The sequence below is a fragment of the Pelobates fuscus genome, chromosome 13, assembly GCF_036172605.1.
Source record: "Pelobates fuscus isolate aPelFus1 chromosome 13, aPelFus1.pri, whole genome shotgun sequence".
NCBI classification, from domain to species: Eukaryota; Metazoa; Chordata; class Amphibia; order Anura; family Pelobatidae; genus Pelobates; species Pelobates fuscus.
Genome location: NC_086329.1, coordinates 37,735,324 through 37,763,108, shown reverse-complemented (window position 1 = coordinate 37,763,108; position 27,785 = coordinate 37,735,324). Strand labels below are relative to the sequence as shown.

Below are 27,785 nucleotides of genomic sequence, written 5' to 3'. Positions count from 1 at the left end.
ATGTCGGCTATTTTTTGTCTCAATTATGTCACAGTTACAAGAATAACCCTGTAAGATTAAAGTTATGTACTTCTGCCGTACTGTAGCATTATAAGATTTTGGATGTTAACAATTGGCTCTTTAACCACTAAAAGGAGCAAGCACCAAGAATACTACAGTGCACTTTAATGGTTATGGTGTCATGAGTACCCTAGCACAGCTTACTTCCCACCTAACTAGTCAAATCCCATATGTTGGACTACTTACACTGGGATGAAGGTGCCAGGGCATTCCAATTACCATAAAGACTACAGCACGCTGAAGTGGTGCTTGTAGTGATACTTTGAAGGGATGCTCTATCAGTTCTCACCTTCTATTCCCTACAGGTGACATTTTATGGGTGACATCATCGGTTAAATTATACAGAATAGTCAGTCAATGAAGATTCTGATAATGTAGCTAGAAAGTGAACCTCACTGCAATATTTCCTTAGCACCGAAAGAGAAATTCGAAACGGTTATAGCTCAAGTGACTAATTTAAAGCATTTGTTTTGCCACACATGCGCACTAGCCTCCCATTGCTTCTTTATGGGCAAGCATTTAACCGACAGATCCAGAAAAAAAAAAAGTTAAAAGAAAGATGATACAGGTGATTTTTAATGTTTAATGGAATGCTGTAATTCCCAAGTGATTGTTCTCCTTTAATTTTCAGAAATGCCTTACTCACAACCAAGCAACTGAAGTTGATCTAGTGTTACTTGAATACATTATAAAGCAGGCTTGCAGATGTACATCTGTCCCTTTAAGAGACCAACAAAATAACTAGAAAATGAGAACAAGCCATGCCCAGATCTGTTCTTAGAAATCTATATAAGCGAAAGAATGATACAGCAAAGTGACAACATTTGGTTATTTCCTGTGCAGTCTAATTCAAGATCAGGCTTCCTAAAGCATGCCGCAAGTACGTACTGCCAAACATGAGACTTTTCAAGGTGTGAGACTTCTCAAAATTCAACAATAAAATGTGTTGCACCATCATGTCACACACATGTTGATAAGCAGAGATTACTCAAATCTTCTGTTCAAAGGTAAAGTGCCTGAGCCATCTGCACAACACACTCCGATTAGGATGTAAGCCAAGCATGTCAAACTGAAAGGCTAACATTGGCCAAATAAACAAGGTTTAAGTTTACGTGGGCCGCAAACTAATTCCAACCCGGAAGCGACGGGTAGCTGCAAGTGTCGTTATGACGTAATGACGCTCGCAAAGATATCATGGTTACTAGGAAACCAGCTTAATCGTGAGACCAAGCCGACGTGGTAACTAGGTGGGATAGGTCGGTGATAAATCAACAAATATGACAAAGTGAAAATGTAATCACGATAACAACACCATGCAGGAATGAGAAAATATATAGATATATATATATAGATATATATATATATATATATAGATATATATATAGATATATATATATAGATATATATATATAGATATATATATATATATATATATATATATATATATATATATATATATATATATATAGATAGATATATATATATAGAGAGAGAGAGAGAGAGAGAGAGAGAGAGAGAGAGAGAGAGAGATAGAGAGAAAGTTGCAAAAACCGGCACTCAAGGATTTAAATCAAAAAAATTTACTGTTGTAAAAAATTCGACGTTTCAGCTCCTCTTGGGAGCTTTCATCAGGACATACCCTATGTATGTCATGATGAAAGCTCCCAAGAGGAGCTGAAACGTCGAATTTTTTACAACAGTAAATTTTTTTGATTTAAATCCTTGAGTGCCGGTTTTTGCAACTTTCTACATTTGAGCTTCCAGAGCACCAGGTACAAAACGCTTTATATTTGGAGTGCAGGGGTTTATTATTATTTTTTATAATATCTATATACATCTATACATCTATACATCTATACACACACACACACACACACACACACACACACACACCTCTCTCCAGACTCCTACTTTACTCACCTTGTGTATCTGGCGTCTTATGTCTATACCCCCACTGGCGCCTGTGACAGACAAAACTCCTTGAAGGCAGAGCCTGTAGACGTCCCTTAAGGACGTGACGCCCGCCTGCATTCGCTCATAGACTGCCTCCACCCGCCTATCGCCCGCCTCCTTCATTTCATCTCCGTGCGCCTCCAGGTGACCAGAGCAATAAACATATTTGCTGGCCCGCAAAGATATTCATTATGAGCCGCAACTTTGACATCCATGATGTAAGCCACCTTTCTGAAACTTTGCATAACATAACTGCTGCATTTATAATTAAATTGATAAATACAGACTTAACACGTACCTACATATTGACATTTCAGGCACCATAAAGTGGAAAATATGGGTGGACACATGGTGGTTACCACTAAACTCCAGAATTGTTCCATCATTCTGTAAAATTACACTATATTCAGAATTGTGAAATCATAGTGAATTGCCCAACTGTGTCGATATGGTAGGCAAAGAAGGGATACAATGTCAGTAAAAGTCCGTAATCCGTACAACCTACGCCTTGTAGGGACCAAGTCAAGTCCCATACCAGAGACTGCTGCATCAGGTACGATAGCTCACAGGAAAGTAGGTGCAATATGGAGACATGGCATGGTAAGCAAAATTGACAGACACTCCCTGTTCCCAGTGAGCTTCCAAGCCCAGCTTCAAGGGACCACTGCTCCTGGTGGAACCTCTGCTTAACGATCTCAAAAATGGGCCTCCTCCGGTGCTGTTGAAATAGAATTTGAACCCTAACTGGCCTTGGGAATTTCCAGTTTAGCTTTTGGTCTTAAATTTTTAAATTCTCTTTGAATTTCCTACAATTCTCATTTTATTTAAAGTAACACCATAGGGTCAGGAACACAAACCTGTATTCATGACCCTATAGTTTTAAAACCACTATCTGGGAAACACATATTATACCAGCCGCCCATCCTTTCCAATCTGTCACCATGCTAGGACCCAACACGCCCTACAACCCACAGCCCCGATATCATGATACACTACACCTATCCGAAGCACCTGATCTCAACACAATGTACCCGCGATGCAGCGGTCCCTTACTTTCACTTTCCATTACCCCAGCTAACCTACCTGATACAACACTACCCTTCCACATACCATATCTCCCCCCTACTATTCAATATATAACACTATAAAGTCAACCATATGACACTTACTGGAGACCTAAAGACCCCAGAGGGAAGGAGGCCTCATACCCACCTACACCCTCAGACTGAGTGGGACACTGATATCTACTGCACGAGCCCCGCCGTCAGGGCATAGGCATCCCCCCTCCACCGCACACTGGCATTCCGTGATAGGAAAGGTCAGGGAACACATCAAGCCACGGCAGTCCTGTTAACTGACGGATGGGCTCCCATGTTAACGCAGGTGTCACCGTCTCCCACACCACGGCTGAGGCGTACCCACCAACACAACTCACACATCTCAGGTATAACGCTATGGCTAAACCGCTATGAATAAGCTCTGTATTTTCACCGGACTGCAGACAACGCGTGCATGTCGTTAAAGGTGACGTTGATACTATGCCAACACTGAACCCAGTGGTTTAATAACACATAACAGTCATCCTTCACTGATAAGCTACGCACTCCCTCAAGTTGCCTATTTGGAATAAATGATCTTCTATTTGATTGACAACAACGTGTACAGAAAAAAAAAATATGTATGTGCACGTGTGTGTATGTGTATGTATGTATGTAATATATATATATCTATATATATCTATATATGTGATCTTGATAAAGACCCAGCAGGGTCGAAACGTTGATTTGCTGTACCACAGCGTTGTATTCCTTTTGAATGCAATAAATACTTTTTGCACAACTTTCAAGACCTAGTGTGCTCCCTTTACTACTTTTGGATATATATATATATATATATATATATATATATGTGTGTGTGTGTGTGTGTGTGTGTGTGTGTGTGTGTGTGTGTGTGTGTGTGTGTATGTATAGACACACGAAGAATATATGTGCGGAATGTAACTGAGGGTCGGACCCAAATGTGACTAAAGCTATCGAAATTGTATTACTGGCTTGTTAAACCCCACTCTTTTTTCTGTACCCCTTTCCCTTCTAAAAACCTCAATAAAAATTATTGAACACTTAAAACCACTATCTGCCCCCCCTGGTCACCCCTTGAACCCCTAAATATAATACAATCTCACTTTTTTTCAAGTCTGCAGCTTCTGCCTCTGACATGCCTGCTTGGTTGATATAATCAGAAGTGGTGTTCTGAGCCAATCACAATGCTATCCCGTGAGATTGGCTGAGACGGTCAATGAGGCAGATGAGGGGCAGATGAGGGGCAGATCCAGCACAAGCCAAACAGCATCTCCTCATAAAGATGTAGTGGATCAATGCATCTCTGAGGAAAGTTCAGGGACTCCGTGCAGAGGGTGGAGACTAACCCACGAAGCACCTCTACTAGCCATGATGAGTGGTCAGTGGAGGTATCACAAGGCTGTAATGTAAGCACTGCATTTTCTCTGAAAAGACAGTGTTTACTGCAAAAATCCTGAAGGGAGTGATTCTTCCCACCTGAACAAATAAAATAAGCTGTAGTTCTGGTGACTATAGTGTCCCTTTGATAACTGACTCATTTGTCCTACATGTTTAATGAACTTAGAAAAGTTATATCTACAATACACTTCGAAAAATATGTTAAAGTTGGTGTCTGGTTTTGAAAACAAATGAAAATGCTACACAACCACATAGCAGTTAAACTTAACACAACAAAACAAATTACAATTTGTAATTAGGTTTGATATAACATTGACTTTGAAGGACAGTGGGAGAACTGGATATCAAGACATGCAAACTTTGCCGTTAGAGTAGCACTCAAAACGGATTAATATGCGCCACTTAAACCACCCATTGTTACCCACTGGAATGGCAGCTGTATTTCCGATGTGACCAGCATCACAGGCCAATGCAAGAGTCCTTATTGAACTACAGCCGACCAGTTTAAAGAAGGTGGAATCAGATGCATTTCTATAGGCACAGAGGTTTACATGATATTTGCTCCACTTTTAGAACACAACCCCAGAAGTAATATACCTTACTGTGTATTTCGTGTGCATCACCCAGCCATTACACAAGCCAGGAGCCATTTCTCAGACCTATTTGATACATGTAATGGTAAACAGACGGTCACAAAAATGCACCTCCTCTGTAAAGTCGTGGCTCAAGTTTCTGCTACAGCTGCAGACTTCTCTTTAGAAGCAAAACAATACTGCATATGAATTAGTCTTGCCCTGAAATTGGGTTATCATTGTTTTGCAAGGAAATTAATATTTCATGTAGAAAACTTTGCATTATGAATTATCACACAGGATGCAGAGGCTTCTCAGATTCTTGTACACGGAACAGGTAGCTGCAGAAGACAACAAAACACACACACACACACACAAACTGAATAGTGTTCAGGGATAACTCTTCAAAACTAGATAGCCCACATTTGCAGTATGTAACAGATTGAAAAAGACAAAGAAGACTACTAGTCCTTTAGAGAATAGGATATTGTTTAAGAAACCCCATGACAAGACATTGGAGGGGTTTCTTAGATACTCATTTTAGGTCTCTGGTACACATTTTCACACTGCTGTCAGTATTGCCATGTCATTGTGGTGCACTTCGATCCTTGCTTAGGGCAAAGATGCAATATCAGGAGATCCTTTGGATTATGTCTGCTCAGTGAAAAGGGAAGGGGGTGCAGTCCTGCCCATTCTGTATTTAGAGCCCTAAAATGTGTTCCTCATGTGTTCCCACTTTCAAGATGGAGACCGTAAGATCTGTCCTGCTTGGTTTATTTTGCCAGCACTATTATTTTGTCTCTTAGCCGTTATAGTTGTCATGATGCTTTATTGTCCATTTAATGATGTTGCACACCAGAACATGTAATATGTGGAGTTTAGCTAAACACTGGGAGTCATGGTTAGTCTTTCTCTTCAATTCTCTATTTTTGCAGTGCGTATAGTGGTTACAGGCATACATATGGTACCCCAACGGCATTCCGAATGCTGATTTCTAGACATTAGTTACAGTGGGGGGTAGATAGACAATGCAATTTTTTTTGGTTTGATGTTACGTAAAGATAACAAGCTTTATGGTATAACATGCTAGGTTAAAATTGCGTTTAACTCAACTAGTTGCACATCAGATTGTAGTTATATTGCCATGACAGTAATCTAAGACAATCTAAAACATAGAGGTTGCTTAACAAATTAAACAAGAAGGGCATACAAATGAAGCTCTACCAGACAGTACATAGTTGTAGAAATCAACAGTGCATACAATTTAACATGAGGGACATATCTCTTTCACCCAAGCAGTGGTTATTGCCAGTATGGTTGTAGGTGTAACAGCAAAGTTAGGGTCATATCAGTGATAGGCACACAGTAATTGAAAAGACAGGGTTACACATATATGTGTGAAAGAAATGCTCTAGCATTAACATTCATGCCGTCCTGTTTAAAGTCTTATCATGCTTGCTGCTATGCTAAAAAAAAAAGGCCTATTAACTAAATTTATTAGCTCACGGTCTGTCCTAGCTTTATCTAGTGTTCATAATATGGGCTAACATGCATGCAGCTGATATGCCTCTGGCGTGGCATTGGTTGAAACTAAACAATTATGCATTATGTGTGGAGCTGAAAAGACTCTGCTAATCTTAAGTGGGATCAATAACGTTTTTAACTTGCTATAATTTTCTTGTGTTTGTGTATGGCGAGCAGTAAACAGCATGCCTAGTTGTCTGCAAGATGCATGCACATTTATCTCGAAATGTACAAGTTGTGCTTAGCGTTTTTCAGTATTAAGTTATACAGATGCTAGTATGCTCATTCGTGTTCTGCGCTTGTCATGGTACTTAACCCCTTAAGGACCAAACTTTTGGAATAAAAGGGAATCATGACGTGTCACACACGTCATGTGTCCTTAAGGGGTTAAACAGAAAACATTTTAAGAGTTATAGACCATGCTAAGCAGCTGCTAAACTTATGGAAATTTCTATTATGCTATAAAGTTAGAGAAAACAAACATGCTTTGCTTTTTAGAAGCTGAGTAGCTATGGTGGAGATAGTCACTGTGGTCTGGTGTTCTCCCTGGTGTCAGCCGATGACTTCTTTCGTTTGTAGGCAGGGGCCCGTCTGTGGATTCCGGTGGTCCACAGTTGTATGGGTGTGGGTGGGATTGTCACTCCAGCCCCGGTCTAGTGTGCAGGCCTGCGTCTCGTGGCTGCGAACTTTGCCGTTTCTGGGGCCCGAGCGCACGCTCTTCGCTTGTGGTGCCTGTGTCTCCGTGCTTGTGGGCGGTGAGTGCGGGCTTTCGGCTCGGAGGTCTGCTGCCCTGGTGGGCCAGGGGGAGTATGAGTGGACTGGCTTGGTAGCTTTGCGCCTAAGGGTTCCCCCTCACCTCTCGCCGCCGCCGGCTCCGGTTGGTCGCTGGTTGCGTTTCAGGCCGGTCTGTCAGGGCTGCCAGTTGTCTCTCTCTCAGTGCTTCCCAAAAGTGGTGAAAGATTGCTTCTAGATGCTGCGAGAGGGTTGGTTGTTGCTTGTGTGTTGGCAGCTTGCCCAGCTTGTTTCGCGCTCTTTCAGCCGCCTTCTTGGGGGCGCCATGTGGAGAGCTGTAACTCCGTTGGTCGGGTTCATGCTTGTTTTGCGTTCCAGGCTGGCTGTCCCAGACTTGCAGTGAGGACCGGGATAACCCCCTCCGGTCCATGGGGGGGGGGGGCTGCCATCGCGGAGAGCGGCTGTCTCTCTCTGGCCTGGTCCCGGGTAGGCCCCATTTGCTTTTGCAGGTTCCCAAGGAGGAAATGTCTTGTTCTTGGTAGCAGTCGATTCCCCCAGGCTCCCCAGTCATCCCTCATGCTTTCCTGCTGGTGATCGCTCCGGTTTGCGGGGTATTTACCCCTGATTAAGTCACTTTTCGTTAGGAGCTGATGCTCAGTGAGTCTTTCCAGCTCGGCAGTAAGGCTCCGCCCCCATGGTTAGTCTTTCTAGTCTTCTTACAGCAATGTGTAGATGTGTTATGCACCAGTGTCTTACCAGTAAGAATTATGGGAGATGGTAAAAAGCTATGATGTTTACAAATTAGCGGAACAAGGAAATTCTCACCCACATGCACAAAACGAAAAAAAAAAGTCTGGAGCTATCTTAACATCTCATTTAACTCTTTATTTTGATATGGACATATTCCAAACCACAGGCACTTGGAGTGTAACATTTAGAAAAATAAATGATTACTTTCTTGTTTTCATTTTCCCAGATGACACCATCAAGCCATTTCCAAATACAACGGGTAAAGAATATGGACACCACGAAAGAAATGGGGGTGGGGTGGACACAGCACTTCCTTTATATCAGATTGGCAAATATTTGCAGAATTTAGAGTCATATAGCCACACAAATCTAGCAAAGCTTATACTGGAGGATATTGTTTTAGGAGCCAGTAAAAAGGCACACATGATAAACTAGATAAAGAACTCAATCATAGGGACCAACAGTGATATTTGAATAAAAAAGGGAGCTAGCTAGTAAATGCATTACAAAATACAGTACTTTGCATATATCTATACTTCCTGGTTATAGGTGGCATTGCAATAGGTTGAAACAGTGAACTAAAACTCGGGCTTAAGCAAGCCAAAGAAAAATGCATAAACACGCATGACTATAAAATTTACATGACTATAAAAGTTTTAAAAGAGGAAGCCATTTTCTGTATCAAATATCTGTCAGTTTCAGCAAATTTCAATAGGATGCTTTAAACTTGTGGCAAACATTTGAAAACTTCTATTCTGATTGGCATATAAACAAATACCTTGTTACTTCGACAGCTAGTCACACAAACAGAGCTATGTGCAGAATAAACTTTAATCTGTATACTATAGAAGGTATTTATGTATACGGATTTGTTAAGTAGTAACAAGTAGACTTGCGCACAGCGGCAAAAATTAGTTTGTCTGGCAGGGATTGTTCGGTAGTTCAAAATTCATCCATAACGCAGTTCAGCTTGGACAATTTTTGTCCATGCAAAAGATTTAAACAAACAAAAACCAATAGGAAAATGAGCCATTGCACTGGAGAAAAAAAAAAATTATATATATTATATAATATATATATGTACACTGAAAGGCGTATTTTCAAATGAGATGAAATACCGTAGGGAGGGGGAGCGTCTTATACATGGAAAATTACGGTAACCAATAAAGAGAAAATAGAAAGAGCAGAAAAAAAACAATAAAAATATACATTAAAGGAAAGCCATAGGGTCAGTAACAGAAACATGTATTCCTGATCCTATAGTTTAAAACCTCACTCTAGCCCCCCTGTACCCCCTTATATAGTAAAATATTAATTGTATTAAAGTCTGCAGCTGCTGCCTCTGATCTGCCTGCCTAACATCATCAGAAGTGATTCTCTGAGCCAATCACAATGCTTTCCTATAGGATTGGCTGAGACTGTCAAGGAGGCAGTTCAGGGGCAGAACCAGCACAAGTCAAACACAGCCCTGGCCAATGCAATTGAATCAATACAACTCTATGAGGAAAGTTCAGTGTCTCCATGCAGAGGGAGCTGATACTGAGTGACTGTGCAGCATTGCCACAGGAAGCACCTCTAGCAGCCATCTAAGGAGTGGCCAGGAGAGGTATCACTAGTCTGTAATGTAAACATTGCATTTTCTCTGAAAAAACAGTGTTTATTGCAAAAGGCCTGAATGAAATTATTCTACTCATCAGAACAAATAAGCTGTAGTAGTTCTGGTGAGTATTTTGTCCCTTTAAATATTGAAGAATATATTTAATTTTTTTTCACTACCCCACCGTTGGTCACTTCTCACTTGATCTGTGAATAAAATAAACATTTAGTGGATGTCCCCTAATCATCCCCCCATTCCCATCATCTTCCAGCAGTACAGACACTCCGAATCATGGCACAAACTAAATGCTCGCCCATTGCCCGTATCGCTTGTTAAAGGACCACTCTAGGCACCCAGACCACTTCAGCTTAATGAAGTGGTCTGGGTGCCAGGTCCAGCTAGGGTTAACCCATTTTTTTTTTTTTTTATAAACATAGCAGTTTCAGAGAAACTAATTTGTTTATAAATTGGTTAAGCCTTCCCCCTAATCCTCTAGTGGCTGTATCATTGACAGTCGCTAGAGGCGCTTGCGTGATTCTCACTGTGAAAATCACAGTGAGAGCACGCAAGCGTCCATAGGAAAGCATTGTAAATGCTTTCCTATGGGACCGGCTGAATGCGCGCGCAGCTCTTGCCGGGCGTGCGCATTCAGCCGACAGGGCGGAACGGAGGCGGAGAGGAGGCGGAGAGCTCCTCGCCCAGTGCTGGAATAAGGTAAGTTTTACCCCTTTTCCCCTTTCCAGAGCCGGGCGGGAGGGGGACCCTGAGTGTGGGGGCACACGAGTATGTTTTCCTGGCACTAGAGTGGTCCTTTAATTATATGTCCATATAGTGCTTTGAAACTATGTATTTCAGACAACCTGCCAAGCACCCACAATTCATACAAATCCCAGTTGGTTTACTTAACTGAATGCACAAAACTACCATAAATAAATGATTGATGGGGAAGTAGGTGTATTCACTTTACCAGTATCTGGACAATTGCAAATTTGGGTCTGCTATATTTGAGCAGGAAAAAACCGTCCAACTACTCTCACTTTCTAGCTTGGTTATTTGACTTACTATATACATTTTCATGGTCAGTTCTTCATAAATTCTAGTTTAGTTTGGGGGGTGGGGGTGGGAGGATTTAAATATCTTAAATGTTGCTCACAAACCAGGAATAACCTACTTTAATATTTAATAGGAGCACTCTGTATACATTCATGGTTTCCTTTTAATAAACAATATTGATTGAGTAGCATAACAGATAGAAAAGCAATATGTTTTTTCCCTATTATACTGAAAATCCATAGCCCAAAGTCTTACTATGATTACATCACTGCTCAACTCTCTAGAAACTGTGCCACTTAGGATTTCATCTCTCCATATGCCAATATTAAAGCCAAGCACTGGTCATCATGTACTAAAAAGCACACAGTTCGGCACATAATCAGGGAGTGCTATAAACACACTGTCAAGTATTCAGTTAACAGATAGAACCCAGCCAACTGGTGGGATTGTACACATTTTTAAAAATCAAGATGACATTGCATTATTAGTCCAGAATGCTCTGTGAAGCAAAGGACATAAAAAAACGTATTTTACACAGGAATATTACACTATGCATTTCTATTCAGTGCTAAAAAGTAAAACTTCCAACTGGCTCCTTCAAAATGGGCAAGTAACAGATTAAGCAATATTTATGGAATATGAGAAACTAAAAGTGGTACAGTGTTCTTTAGAAGAGAATGTGTTTGCAATATCTTAAAGGGGAAGTCAGTAATTACTGTATGCCAGAGATCAATTCATAACTAAAGTAAGAAGCAGGGCAAGCCTGTTTAACCCCTTAAGGACCAAACTTCTGGAATAAAAGGGAATCATGACGTGTTACACAAGTCATGTGTCCTTAAAGGACCACTATAGGCACCCAGACCACTTCAGCTTAATGAAGTGGTCTGGTTGCCAGGTCCAGCTAGGTTTAACCTTTTTTCTATAAACATAGCAGCTTCATGTTTATAATCCAGCCTCTAGTGGCTCTCATTGACAGCCGCTAGAGGCGCTTCTCACTGTGATTTTCGCAGTGAGAAGACGCCAGCGTCCATAGGAAAGCATTGAGAATGCTTTCCCATGGATTGGCTGAATGCGCGCGCGGCTCATGTCGGCGCATGCAGAGGAGGAGGAGGAGGAGGAGGAGGAGGAGGAGGAGGAGGAGGAGGAGGAGGAGGAGGAGGAGGAGGAGGAGGAGGAGGAGGAGGAGGAGGAGGAGGAGGAGGAGGAGGAGGAGGAGGAGGAAGAGAGGAGGAGGAAGAGAGGAGGAGGAAGAGGAAGAGAGGAGGAAGAGAGGAGGAGGAAGAGGAAGAGAGGAGGAGGAAGAGGAAGAGAGGAGGAGGAAGAGGAAGAGAGGAGGAGGAAGAGGAAGAGAGGAGGAGGAAGAGGAAGAGAGGAGGAGGAAGAGGAAGAGAGGAGGAGGAAGAGGAAGAGAGGAGGAGGAAGAGGAAGAGAGGAGGAGGAAGAGAGGAGGAGGAAGAGGAAGAGAGGAGGAGGAGGAGGAGGAGGAGGAAGAGAGGAGGAGGAAGAGGAAGAGAGGAGGAGGAAGAGGAAGAGAGGAGGAGGAAGAGGAAGAGAGGAGGAGGAAGAGGAAGAGAGGAGGAGGAAGAGGAAGAGGAAGAGAGGAGGAGGAAGAGAGGAGGAGGAAGAGGAAGAGAGGAGGAGGAAGAGAGGAGGAGGAAGAGAGGAGGAGGAAGAGGAAGAGAGGAGGAGGAAGAGGAAGAGAGGAGGAGGAAGAGGAAGAGAGGAGGAGGAAGAGGAAGAGAGGAGGAGGAAGAGGAAGAGAGGAGGAGGAAGAGGAAGAGAGGAGGAGGAAGAGAGGAGGAGGAAGAGAGGAGGAGGAAGAGAGGAGGAGGGGAGGAGAGGAGGAGAGGAGGAGAGGAGGAGAGGAGGAGAGGAGGAGAGGAGGAGAGGAGGAGAGGAGGAGAGGAGGAGAGGAGGAGAGGAGGAGAGGAGGAGAGGAGGAGAGGAGGAGAGGAGGAGGAGGCGGAAGAGAGGAGGAGGAAGAGAGGAGGAGGAGAGGAGGAGGAAGAGAGGAGGAGGAGAGGAGGAGGAGAGGAGGAGGAGGAGAGTCCCCCACCCGGCGCTGGAGAAAGAGGTAAAATTAACCCCTTCCTCCCCATCCAGTCCGGCGGGAGGGGGGCCCGGAGGGTGGGGGCACCCTCAGGGCACTATAGTGCCAGGAAAACAAGTACAAGTGGTCCTTTAAGGGGTTAATGAACAAACAACTCAACTGTTCAATAAACTGGCCAGCCAAGAAATCCAAGTGCAAACCCCTATGGATAGTGTTTACTTGCCACACTGCATGAAAGCCAGGGTACCTGGTCATAAAATAAAAATAAAAAACCACTGACACTTCCTTGGATTTCTTATACAATAAGTGAGTTTTGTAAAAAATAAAATAAAAAAAATTACATATACATACACACACACACACACACACACACACACATATATATATATATATATACACACACACACACATACACACAAAATAAATTTAATAAATTCATACAACTAAATGTAAGTTTCCACCCAGCTGTATTTACCCCTATCCTGGACGTCGCCATCTTTACTTACTATACATCATTGTTCTAATGTTCCCCTTTTCAGCTATTGAACAAGATTAATGGTAAAAGAGAAGCAGTTCCATCTGATTACATTGTATAACCTGCATGTGCCTGGACTGTAATGTTACTTGCTAAATCTTTAAAACCCATTTTAGACGAAAACAGAACTTTACGTGAATAAATGTTAAACCAAGTTCTAGGAGATTTTTTTTTTTTTTTTTTTTAATTCAGTGTTGTAAATTCCAGTAAAGTGACAGTGTTGCCTTAAATACAGACACAAAGCACAGCACTATTTATTGAACCCTGTCAAAAGATGCCTAAAAAGTTGTCTGACTGCCTAGTCTCGTCATTCTCAGTTTTGTATTTTAAAGACACCCAGTGGTGCCTGATTCAGTGGACCTATCAAAATCATTTTCCCTAAAGTGAATTAAAAAAAAAAAAAAAAAACAGCAAGTTGGAAACAAAACATGGCAGAATATATGTTTTAACCCTGAAGTAAACAAAATCAGATTTCCAATAAAATTTTAAAAAGAAACGTTTCTAGTCATTATCTGAAATAAATTCCCTGAAACCAACTGATATTTGCTTTATTTAATCAGAGTCCATCTCATCACTTTGCCCAAATAATATTGGTGGATCCAATCCTCATGTTTTATGCCTATGAGTTATACTTTTTTTTGACAAACAAATGACCATCCTTAGCCGCTCAAATATTAGAAGTGCTATATCAACAATCACTACTGTAAGTGAAAGTCAGCAGTTTGTGGTTAAAGATGTAGAGTATAAATCAAAATGGACAGACGTTCTAATGCATCGGAAAGAAGACCGTAAGCAACCATTTCACCTGATGAATGAACAAGTGTCATAAGCGTCACATGGGAATAACACAAGTGAAGAAACATACACTGCATCATCACTTCTTGGTAATAGTCACGAACTTCTGCATTTTTTATTATTCTTCTAGTTTCACACAGAAAGCAGGAAGAATGATTTTAATACACAAAATTTACAAACATACACCAAATGAAACACTCACCATGTCCATTCCTCAAGCAAGGGATTGAATAAAAAAATTACGGTATTTTCTTCTTACTGCCCAAACTAAATACATAGCTTACTTGAAGATGACCCCATCCCAGTTTGTCTATTTTAGCTAAATATTTTAAATGCACTTTGAATTCAATTTAAAATTTCTGACAATTCTCAAAAATGATCACAAACTGATTACAACAAATTTGACCATATTTACAATAATTGGTATCAGGATGACAGTACAGTAGCAGCCCAGGATTGTCCTAGTTGCCCACTCTAGTCTTGATGCACGTAAAGCCACTGATTTGGTTGTCTGGACCATACTTTTTTACGGTCCTGAAATACCACTGCAATGTAACCCAATTCATAACTTACACAATTTTCCATGCACCAAAATTTCCTCTAACAGTTTCAACCTCTATCCGTAGACCTGCTATTTTACATGTCTGGGCCCCCCTTTTCAAGCACTGTTTTCAGTAACTCTTTCCTCAGACTTCGAGCATTTACAGATGATATGTTATGTGGTTAACCCATATACTATTTCTACCCTCACAGACAGACACACACACTTCACACTTTTGGCTGAGTCGTGGGTTTTGACAGCAATCTCTTAAGTCATAAGCTTTACACTTATGCAGTGTAATAGGAACAGGGTGCCTGGTCCCTTCATAAGGACGCAGACCTGAACTTGCTCTTGTGCCTGTCCCTTTTTCATGCCACTCGGGACCTCCTGGGGCTACCGTAGCCACCTGGGGTCTTATAGTTACTCAACTAGCAGCCTGAGCTTCTTCAGCGATATTGCCCAAACAGCAGTCTGAAACTGGATATCGTGATTAATAGCTCATCAAGCTTTGTAAATCAAACCCTAGACGAGACTGACTGCATTGACAAGGCAATACTTGTTTATTAAACAGCAGGCAGTATATTTATACAGTACAAAGTGTTACATAAAGGCATGACAAACATGCAAAGCAGTGTTTAGACGTGGTGACACAGTGGGAGCCAATTCAAGTGCTGGGCACGTACACATCCATGGTACCAGTATGTCTTGGCTAAGCTGAGCACATGGCTAAGGGGGGAAGTGTATACTAGGGAAACTCTCTCCACAGGAGAAGAACTCCCTCAAATGAAGGACAACACTGGTAAACCCTCAGATACATAAAGGACAAATAATTCGGTCCCCAGCGGTCAGAAAGACACGCTGTGTAGCTACCCACAGAGCTTTGGTAAAGCTCCAGGACATTCACTGCAATGTGACATGCGGTGAAACAATCACAATCAACTCGATAGTTGTGTGTCCTGCCACATCAAATACAGTACTCTTTGGTAAACTGCATCAGCTCCACTCAATCTTTTTTGCCTTCTTTTGGATCAACAGCAAAAACAAATATGTGAAAGGCTGAACTTGGACACATGTTCCATTTCAGCTGTGTAACCATGTAATGCTAAGCTTTTGTTGTAGACGTTGGTTTGTGCTCCACAGAGCTAAACCTTAAAATTCCACTTTCCAGCGGGTAGTTTTTACTTTATCCTTGGTCTTTACCTGTAAAATACACATGCCCATGTGTTTGTACTGAGCTGCCCAGAATAGTTTTTTTTTTTTTATTAAATAGACAAATAGTCCATAGTGTCTGCGTAGGAGGCTGGCCTACGAGCCCACCTTGCAAGGTTCTGTTAGAGGCACCTCTACCCCTATAAAACTCCAGTCTTTACTTTGTTTGCAACTGCAGAGACAACACATTAAATACCTTGATGTTTCTAACCCCCCTCCCCCTTTAAAGAGGTAGATAAAAGGGGGCAGGGGCAGCACAAGCCAAACACAGCCCTGGTTAATCAGCATCTACTCATAGAAATGCATTGAATAAATGTATCTCTTTGAGGAAAGTTCAGTGTCTCAATGCAGAGGTTGGGGAAACTGAATGGCAGAGGTGCTTCCTGGGGCCATGAGGAGTGGCCAGTGGAGGTATCCCTAGGCTGTAATGTATACACTGCCTTTTCTCTGGGAAAAAAAAAAAAAAAAAAAAAAAAAAAAAAACATTGTTCACTGCAATAAGCCTGACGGGAATGACTATACTTACCATAAAAAAATACAATAAGCTGTAGTTTTGGTGACTATAGTGTCCCTTTAATCCTGAAAGGTAAATATTGCAATTTATCTAAAACTGCAATGGTTTTACATAGGGTTTAGGGGATTGGGACAATGCATTCTGATTATTTCAATGACATAGTGCCCCTTTAAAGGTTTGTATTGTCTCCTATTGTACAGTGCTGCAGAATATGTTAGTACTATCTAAATAATTGCATAGCTTTAATAAAAACAAGTGAAAAGGTTCAGTGAATTGTGTCCAATTACAAACCATATTTTTAACAGCAGAGAATCTTAGCAATATTTGGAGAATACGGCAAGCGCAATTAAGAAATTTGATATAAAAGCCCTGAAGAATCCCTGAGATCTTCGTTCAAAAATTAAATGTGTCCTAAAAACTGAAATAAAGGCTATTACTGCAGGTCTGCAATTAAAACAAACCTGCACTATAAAGCAGTAAACTGATATTTGCATTATTAATACCAGGTTTAAAAAAAAAAAGGGGGGGGGGGCTAATAGGGGGCTATATAGAATTATTTCATGTAACTTTTTGCTTTTGGTACAGCACTAACATGGTTAAAGAACAAAACGTAATTAGAGGAAAATTGTTTATTTCTTTTTAGTGATAGGAATGGACAAAATGTTTTTTTTTTTTAAAAATTAAACCGATGAAACACCAGAACCAGTTTAAATAAGACACATGATGAGGAAAAATAAATATAAAATGATAAAGAGGACAGCTGCGTGCTGATGTTTTATGTAGCAATGAATAGGCACACCCTTCAAAGAAAGGCATCAAGAGTTGCATAGATTTAAAATAGGGAAGACAGGCATTTCAGCTGGGAAAATATGACGATCACAGTAGGCTTCTGCAATGTAGACCTAGAAACCGCAAGCTATTTAACTATTGCCACATCACTGTCACAATGTTGCCTGAAACTGAGCCAGTGACATATTCAGCAGCTATGTCATGTAAGAAAGCTTACCGTCCCCACATTTACCTGGTCATTCCCTTCCCTGTGTTTAGTTCCCTGTTTACCCTTCTGGAAATTTTCCTGGTATTCGCATGCTTAATTATTAATTTTCTACGCTGCAAGGCCAATATGGTATTAACCCCTTAAGGACACATGACATGTGTGACATTTCATGATTCCCTTTTATTCCAGAAGTTTGGTCCTTAACCCCTTCAGGACGGGTGACGGACGAGGTCCGTCATCAAGGGAATACCCTTAACGACGGGTGACGGACCTCGCCCGTCACGCGGTAAAATTAACCCCAGATCGCCGCAATCGCGGCGATCGTGGGGTTAATGGTGCTCCGGTCTGCCTCTGTATTAGAGGCAGACCGGGAGCACCGGATCGGGCTGCCCCAGTACATGTGCCCGCTCTGACAGCATGTCTGAGCGGGCACATGTGCTCTGCATACTCACCTCTGCCTCCCTGCACTTCCGGGTTCAGTGTGAAGTGCAGGGAGACAGATCTTCAGTGATCCTGCCCCCTGGTGTGTAAAAAAAAAAGTAAAATTAAAATCCCACCCCCCTTTACCCATTTTAATAAAAATTAACCCCTTCCCTGACAATTGATCACTGACTACAGTTATCAATTGACAGGGATTACATTTTAATATGATCTGGGTTTTTTTTTTTTTTTTAACCCCTGAGGGTTAATTCTTTTTTTTTTTAACCCTCAGGGGTTAAATTTATTGTATTAATTAATTTAAATATTTTAAAATTATAAATTTACCTAGCTTGGGAGGGTGGAAGTTAGTGGGGAATTGGGGGATTTAGTGTTAGGCTAACTAGGGGTTAACGTTAAAAAAGTTTTAAAATAAGCTTTAAAAAGTTAAAAAATTAAGTTAAAGTTTTAATAACATTTAAGTAAAAATTAAAAAAAATAAACCCTTTACCCAGTCCAAATAAAAATTAACCCCTTCCCTGCCAGTCTATCACTGCCTACAGTGATCAAAATACAGATCACAGTATTATACTGTGATCTAATTTTTTTTAACCCCTGACTATTGACTTTTATTTATTTTTTTAACCCTCAGGGGTTAAATTTATTTAATTAACTAATTTAAATATTGTATAATTAAATATTTTGCTAGCTGGGGTGGGTGGGAGTAATGGGAAAATGGGGAATTTACTGTTAGTGCTGCTTACTGCTAGTTAGGAGTTAACGGTAAAAGAAAAAGCTTAGAAAAATGTTAAATCTGTAAAAAAAAAAAAAAAGTTTTACGAAAGTTTAGGAAACTTTAAAAAAATTAATAAGCAAAACAAAAGTTTAAAAAATAGTTTTCAAAAGTAAAAAAAGATTTAAAAAGTTAAAAAAAGGGGGCGGGGCCGGGCGGCCATGCCAGCAGGCCACAAGTCAATACAGCTCCGGGGAAACCCGACTAATAATGGGCAAAAAACCCATCAACCTCAGCATGGAACCCCCTGGGAGTGAAATATACCTGGTCCTGGAGTGTCCCGGTGCAGCTGGAGCACCTGATATCGGGTGGGCCGGGTCCTGGTGAGATGCTCCGGGGCTGGGGAGACTGAGGCCTACCCGGGAGGGGAGTGGGGCAGACGGCCGCTGCCTCGCTCTTCACACCGGCAACGACTAAAAACCGCAACAAATCCGGGGTCCCCGGCCCCGTTTAACCCCCCCTCTGGGCCGGGGGGGTTATCCCGGCCCCACCGGGCAGGCAACATCCTGGCAGTGCTAATGGGCAACTCAGCGCTGACAGCTACCATGAGGCCTTGACAAAATGGCCGACAGAGATGCACTAAACCGCTGAAGGAGAGCTCCCACGGGACGCGGCCAGAGCTACGACCACTCAGGGCATTTAAATACAATCACAACGAGGCAGCAAAGGAGACCTGCGGTTCTGCCAACTACCCAAACTGCAAGCAGACCTACTCACCCAGCGCCTACAGTAACCGAGCGCCATCTGCAGCAGATCCGAAGCAGCCCGCAACCACAGAACCATGACCAAGGCTGTGACTTACTCAACAAGTGAGACAGACCTCCTCACCGGAGCTACATACCCCTGCACTCATGGACCACCGAGACCCCGCAGTGACATCACTATCAGGCAGCCGCGAGGACTCAGACTGTACTCTCTGCTGGGTGCACTTGTAAACCACAACCTCAGGGGAACTCGACAAACACAGCTCCTGCTTCAAGCCCACACAGGGAGATGGGTGATTACCTTCCTATAGGGACTGTCATATTCTTCTATAAATACGACCTAGTCTCAATAGCAGCTGATTATTTCACTGTATTTCACTGTGTCACTATGTCTTATTACATATTTTCATGCAAATGTTATATGTCCTTGTATTGTGCTCCAGACTAAGGCGCGAAACAAGTTTCAGCTTAGCCTACTTTGCATAATAGTTTATTGCCTTTTTAATCGTCAGCTGTCAAGGCACAATTGTCTTGGTAGAACAGTATTGAGTAACGAGTCCTAGCTCAACCACTTACCTACAAGCTTACAGTGCCCTAGCCTGTCACATAGTCTCATAGAAATCCTGCCTGGGTTAAACTATACCTAATCCTGTACACATAGAATCGATAATCTTCAGTAGCCTAGCATGTCCAATACGCGTAAAACTCACAATTACATTATTGTCACAGAAGACTAGTCTTACACTATGATATGATCTGTTAGAAAAGCAATGCCATAAACCTTACCATACTCTTACGCGTAACTAAATCTGTCACAGGCACGACTAGCCTAACATGTTTAATACGAACTACCAGTGTTACACAATCTGTTATTTTCATTTTAAAAATTGTGCTGTCTAAACTGCCACACATTGAAATGTTATGAGAAAGCCTGCAGCTGCTGTCGTGGCTTTGCACGCTTGTTGTTACTACATGCACAAGTAAAAATAAAGAATTAAAAAAAAAAAAAAAAAAAAAAAAAAAAAAAAAATACATTTAATAACACTCATTACCACTACACCTGGTACAAGCTAGCGGAAAAATGATCCCACGCTAAGGTTCAAAATATGCCTTTTGAAATACCCTGGGATGTCTTCTTTAAGAAATGGTATGCCTTTGTGGGGTAGTTTGAATTATATAGCCAGGTAAAATACTCTAAAATGGGACATGGGCACAGCGTAAAAATTTAAAGTTTGAAAAAAACTGGAATGACTATGTCCCAAATGTGCCCCTCTGATGTCCACATATACCTGGCAAAGGTACATACGGGGGTATTTTTGTACTCAGCTGACATAGCTGAGCAACATATGAAGCATTATACAGTCGTAGCACATATAAGGTTTGCAAAATATACTGTGCAAACTCACTTTGTGTGTCAAAAAGGCAGAAAAAACGCTTATTACCACTACACCTGGTACAAGCTAGCGGAAAAATTATCCCACGCTAAGGTTCAAAATATGCCTTTTGAAATACCCTGGGGTGTCTACTTTAGGAAATGGTAGGCCTTTGTGGGGTAGTTTGAATTTAAAACCTGCGAAGATGCTTGCACATAGGCCCAGCGTCAAAATTCAAAGTTCTGTAAAAACTGATATGGCTTGGTCTCCAATATGGCACTGTAGCTTCACAAAATAGTGCCAAAGACATTCATTGGGGATGTCTTTTTACTCAGAAGACTTAGCTGAGCATAATTTGGAGGTTTTGAACTTAGTGGCACATATGAAATATACAAAATGCCCAGCAAAAATGCAATCCGTATGTAAAAAAATGCCCCAAATTATTTTTTACCACATACTTTGGCATATATTGGTGAAAAAATGGGGGCATGCTAAGGCACAATATGCACCTTATGATATACCCTGGAGTGTCTACTTTTACAAATGGTAGGCCTTTGTGGGGGTTTTTTGAACAGTCAAACTGTTATAATACCCCAAATGGAAGCATAGGCTCATTAAATCCGTCTCTCAAAATTCTACTGAATTGAATACTGAGTGAATACTGAAAAGGACAGGTCACCTATATGGCACTGTAGCTTCACGAAATAGTGCCAAAGACATACAATGGGGGTACCGTTGTACTCAGCAGACGTAACTGAACACATAAAACTTTGTACGGGAATAGCACACACCAGCTTTACAAAATACACATGAGAAGTTCTTTGTTATAAGTTTCTGTGCGAAAACCCCCAAAAAACATAAATTTTACTTACCGAAAATTTCTTTTTCCTGAAGATTAGAGGCAGTGCTTACACCATAGGCAGTGCTTACACCATAGGGATATCCAATCTGGAGGGAAAAACAGGCAGGCAAATCTCCAAACATTTTAACCCCTCCCCTAATTACCTCCTTTCCAATAAGTAGCAGCTCCTCCTGATCATCCCCAGACAATACATAAGCCAAAGAGCTGCAAAATTACTTAGTTTATTAGAAAAAGGGGCGGGAATTGTAGCACTGCCTCTAATCTTCAGGAAAAAGAAATTTTCGGTAAGTAAAATTTATGTTTTTCCTTTCAGATTAGAGGCAGTGCTTACACCATAGGGATATAATAAAGCAGATCCTGAGGGCGGGTTTCAGTTCACTACTGCTTGAAGCACCCTGCGCCCAAAAGCTGCATACTCCGAGGCCAGTATGTCCCACTTGTAGTGTCCTGAGAACGTATGGAGAGAGGACCGATTAGCAGCTGAACAAATTCGAGACGGAGAAGTAGCTGCACGCAGAGCCCCTGACGGCGAAACAGCTCTAGTAGAATGTACCTTTATAGGGCCTGCAAATTCCGAGCCACTCTTAGAATAAGATAACAGAATACAATCCTTCAGTCATCTAGCCAGAGAACTCTGCGAAACCAACATACCTTTCTGTGTGCCTATGAACAAGACAAACATACCGATATCCTAACGGAAGGATTCCGTAGCTTTAGATATTGCCAAAGACCTATCGTTACGTCTAAGCAGAGAAAATTACTTACCAAGGCATTAGACGGATTCCGACACAAGGTCGGCCAAACCACTTCTCGGTTGACATTGGCAAAAGAAAAAACTTTAGCGATACCTGAAGGATCGAGCTTCAGAACCTCCTTGTCCTGATGAAAACCAAAAAGGGAAAATACTCCCGAAACGCTCGGAGCTCACATACTCTTTTAGCTGACGAATAGCCATCAAAGGAAAACGGTATCCAAAGAAAACATCTTCAGGGAACTTCTTCCAATGGTTCAACAGGCGGTACTCAAAGCGCGGAAAGGACCAAATTCAGATCCCAGGGAGGACAGGTTTCCCTAACAAAGGGCACCAAACGTGTCAGAGCTCTGAAGAACCTTGAAATCAGAAAATTCGAGGTGAAACATCTGAGGGAGAAGAAACCGATAGCAGAAACATGTAAACTAAATGAAGCAGGTTTAAGACCTTTGCCAATCTCATCTGAAGGAAGCATAGAATCTTCTGGATGGACGCGGAAACAGGTTTGACTTCAAACCTACAACATCGCTGAAACTTCCAAATCCTAACGTAGAACCTTGAAGTAGATGCCAACAAAAAAAAATTTTTTATAACTTCAGGATCCAGACCTTTACACTCTAAAACTGGAGTCCAGAAACCAGGCCGTCAATCGGAATCTCCGAAGGGCCGGAAGAGGCACCATGGCGTCCTCTAGAATTACTCCTGAAAAGAGGAAGCTTCCAAAAGGTGGCCCCCGGAAAGTTCAGGAGAACCGAGAACCAACTTCTTCTTGGCCACCCTGGACGGATTAGGATAATACTTACATTTCCCAGCCTTACTTTTTTGAAGTATTCTGGGAATAATCACTACTGGCGGGAAGCTATATGCCAGGTTGAACTTCCATGGTAATGACAGGGCATCTATGAAATCCGGCCTGTCTGCTGGAGTTAGGGATGCAAAACGTCTTGTCTTCCTGTTCACTCTGAGTGCCATCAGGTCTATCTCCGGAACACCGAAGCGGACTGTGCTGAACTTGAAAGTTCTGCATGACAGGGACCAAACTGCTTGTTTCAAATGATGCCTGCTCAGGGCATCTGCCACCACATTGAACTTTCCTAAAATGTGAACTGCAGAGATTGACATCAGGTGCACTTCTGCCCACAGCATGATTATTGAACAAAAGCTTTCTAATCTTGTTGATCTCGTACCTCCCTGTATGTTCAAATATGCCACTGTCGTTCGATTGTCTGAACGAATTCGAATATGTTGAACTTTGATGAGAAACTGACACGCCAAGAGTGCCATCCAAACGGCCTTAAATTCCCTGAAGTTCGAGGAACTTCTCATATCCTTTTCTTGCCAGGACCCCTGCTTCTATACGTCTTCCAGATGGGCCCCCCAGCCCAGCGCAGAGGCGTCTGTTGATATGATAGTAAAGGACTTCATCCGGAAAGACAGACCCTCGTGGAGGAATCGAGAAAATGTCCACCACTGCAGACTTTTCAAAATTAGATCGTTAAACCTCATCAGCCTATCTAGGCCGAGTTCCTGTCGATACCAGACCTGCAGAATGTAACTTTGTAGAGGTCTCATTCTGGCTATTGCCCAAGCGACTGCCGGGATTGAGGCTGTAAACAGACCCAGCAGGCACCTGGCATCTCTGATTGAAAACATACTTTTTCCTCAGAGATTCCGGATTAACCGCTTGATCTTTTAGTATCTTCCCCTCTGGCAGGAATAACTTCATCGCGATAGAATCCAAAAATAGACCCAAGAACTGGATCCTTTGAACTGGCACTAGTTCCGATATGTTGAAATCTATTAGCCAGCCATGCTTTTCCAGCGATTTGATGGCTGTCCCCAGGTCTAACTGTAGTTGAACTTGGGACTCTGCAAACAACAGCCAGTCGTCCAAATATGGAATGACAGCGATGCCCATACTTCTTAGAAAGCTTGAACTACTACTCGAAGCTATGTGAATACTCTGGGCGCTGATGCCAGGCCGAAAGGTAGTGCTCTGAATTGGTAATGTATAGTTACCAATTGGCAGCACACCGCATCCGTAGAAAACTTTTGCTGGATTCTGCTATGGGTACATGAAGATAGGCATCTTTCAAATCCAGGGAAGCAAACCAATTTTATGGGTGCATAAGCAGAGCCGCCGACTTTACTGTTTCCATGAGGAATTTCTTTATGATAATCCGCTTGTTTACGGCCTTTAGGTCTAGGATAGGTCCGAACGAACCATCTGGTTTTGGCACCAAGAAAAGTCTGAATAGGTGCCTTGATGTCTTCCTTTAGAGGAACTACTTCCACCACTCTTTTAGTAACAGAGTCGATACTTCTTCCTATAATCAAAGGCTCTTTCTGTTGACCCTTGAAATAGTTTCTAAGAGAGGAACTTCTAAATGAGGGAAGTGTCTCTGCGTTACGGCTTCTAACTGCTTCCCATACGATACTGGTAAAGCATTCCTTCCTTCCTTCACCTGTTTCAACAACTCATCCAGCTTTGAACCGAAAAGTCTTCCAGGTTCAAAAGATAGTTCACACAGTGAATTATCAGGTGTCGCACTGCTGACCAATTTCTAAGCCAAAGTGCTCTTCTGGCGACTGTTGAAATACCTATATTCTTGGCCGATAATTACAGGCTTTCTGCAGAGGCATCCACTAAAAATCAGATGCCACACTGATATTTTAATATAGCCTTAACGGGTCTTCCTTTTCTAGTTCTTCCAACCAAAGAAATATGGGCCTTGGCAACGGATGACCCCGTAATCAAAGCTTTAGCTTGAGCTGCCGAAGAGATGAACAACATCTTTAAGGAGGAGTCCATGCGTTCAACCATGACCTCCTTGAGGCCGCTTGAAACTCCAATTGGTAATGAAGTTTTCTTACCTATTTGAGCAATAGGAACGCCCACTACAGGGACAGTATCCAGCATACAGACTCTCAGTGCCGGCGACGGCCGGGTATGGGCCCGACGCTCCAGCGCCATCCTCTTGTACCGCTTCTATGGAAAGAGAGAAATAAAAACTGTCTAGCCAATAAACAGCATGTGACCTGGGAATTTTCCATTCTTTTAAATCAATACCCCAATCTGTGGGTGAAAAAGAAACCTATAGGACTTTTACCCTGTTTCCTCAAGTTCAAATGCAACTGCACTTCTTTAATCAATTCCCCAAATGGATTCTACTGGGAATGCAGATTCCTCATTTGATGAGGCACTGCTGAATTATCGCCATACTCAGAACCACTAGTTCCAAACTAGAATCGGAACTTCCCAAGATCTTAGGCTTTTTGTTAGCATGTATTACAAGCTGAGAATCCTGGGCAACCGAAGCCTGGATTGTCTGTAATGCTGCTGACCACATATCCACAACTGTTCGCTGCATACTTTGTTGCCACCAGCTGATAAAGTGGACATTACTGTTCTTTGTGCTTCCTCTGAAGCTTCTTTGAACACACAGAGCAAAGTTTTCTTTTTACAACCATCTGGCATAAGATGGCCACACACAGAGCACATTAAATGCTTGGCTAGATGTACATTTCCCCTTCTCAGCAACTTTATCCAAATTTTCAGGATTATATACTGGGAACAGAAAACAAACAAGGGAAAATAAACAACATTTTTCCCTAAAGATTCAGGCTAGAACCATTTAAATAAAAACTTAAATCAGTCTTACCTTAAATGGCCCGAGAGTGTGTTGGAGGGCAGGTGAGAAACACACATTGCAAACCGTTCTGAGAGCTCCTGGCAAACAGAGGTTGCTGCTGGGGATGCTCCTTTTAAGTCCTGTAACCAAACAAAAACGCCCAGTTCAAATTTGGCGCCTGAATCTAGGTTCGCATTGCGCATGTGCATAGCGCTCTGCGACTCCCTGGTGGAACGCAACGCAACCTGTGTGTGCGTTCCACCGACAGGACCTCCCAGCCGACGCACGCCTGCGTCCTTCGTCAGACCGGCACCTGGCACGGCAAGAGACGGAATAAATTCTGAGGGACCACGCCGTCCGGCGTGTTAAACGCTACTTACCCTGAACATCAAGGAAGCAGAGCCTCCCGAGCCTCAGCCCTTCTCACCTGCTTCCTGGAGAACCTTCCTGCATAACCTCCCCTGCCGAAGGCAGGCAAAGAACTGGGGATGATCAGGAGGAGCTGCTACTTATTGGAAAGGAGGTAATTAGGGGAGGGGTTAAAATGTTTGGAGATTTGCCTGCCTGTTTTTCCCTCCAGATTGGATATCCCTATGGTGTAAGCACTGCCTATGGTGTAAGCACTGCCTCTAATCTGAAAGGAAAAACACAATTTTACTCCAATATTTAGCAGAGGTTGGCGGTAAAATGGCTACGTAGAAAGTGTCAAAACAACCTTAGGTAAATAGCCTGTGGTGTCTACTTTATATAAATATATACTTTTGTGTGGCAATTTTGTTTTATTTTATGGCTATTAAGCTTACAAGACAAACATACCAAATTCTAAAATCGCTCCACATTAAAAGTTTATTTTACTCCTTGTGCTTTGTGACCTGTAACTACCACAAAAAACTTAAAATCCCAGACACATTATATATTCTGTAAATCAGAACAACTAAATGAATTTATTTTTAATTACTTTCCTTAACCTGCACTAATTGTGCACACATTATTATTGAAAAAACTGTAAAAAAAAACAAAAACCTCATATTTTTCATTTTTTTTGCATTTTCTGTATTTTTTTATAATAAATAAGCATTTATGTAAATATATGTTACATCAAATTAAAGCCCTTTAAAAAACGGTATATAATATGCGTCGGTGCAATAAATTAGTCAAATGCAAATTGCAGTTGAACGCAAACAGCAAAAAATGCAAAAAATGCTTGTGTCATTAAGTGAAAGACAAGCTTCTGAAGCTGTGTCCTTAAGGGGTTAAAGGGAAACTCAAACTTAAAAACCACTTCATCACTTACTAGATTTCAGCGTCTATGTCCCTCAGCTCTGGGTCAGGCGGTAGGGACCTAACGCGCATGCGTGGCGACTGCTGCAATCGCAAGACTTCCCCCATAGAAACTCATTGTATAATGCTTTCCTACAGGATTTTGTGTGACATTGGATGTCACCTAACCACCCAGGAGTCTCTCCAGTGGATGTTTGGTAGACCGCCACTAGTAGTGGAGTTAACCCTGCAAGGCAATTATTGCAGTTTATAAAAATAAGGGGCCTGGGAGTGGGACACTGCACCGAGACCACTTCAATGAGATAAAGTAGTCTGGGTGCCTTTAGTATCCCTTTAAGTTTCTTGTTTTACTGGTCTTTTTTGTCTGTGTTCTATACCTTTTTAACATAAATTATCCTTTGTTCTTTTTCTCAGTTAATTTAAATTTCAAAAAAGAAAAAGAAAAACAGTTTTAAATTTTTAAAAATATTATAATACCACTGGGACTCCAACCGGGGCCACACTGCACTACAGAAGACAACTGTAACGCAACCTGGGACCAATCTGCTAGCACCTCGACCGGACCAGTGATGAAGAACCTTCTACCCCCAAATACCTAAACCAAGACGGGAAC

General features: G+C 41.9%; 1 protein-coding gene across 3 annotated transcripts in view; it reads right to left on the bottom strand.

Moving 5' to 3' along the window:
- The window catches only part of NUMB (NUMB endocytic adaptor protein), a 126,321-nt gene that overhangs the window by 62,899 nt on the left and 35,637 nt on the right, over positions 1-27,785 (bottom strand). The window lies entirely within an intron of this gene.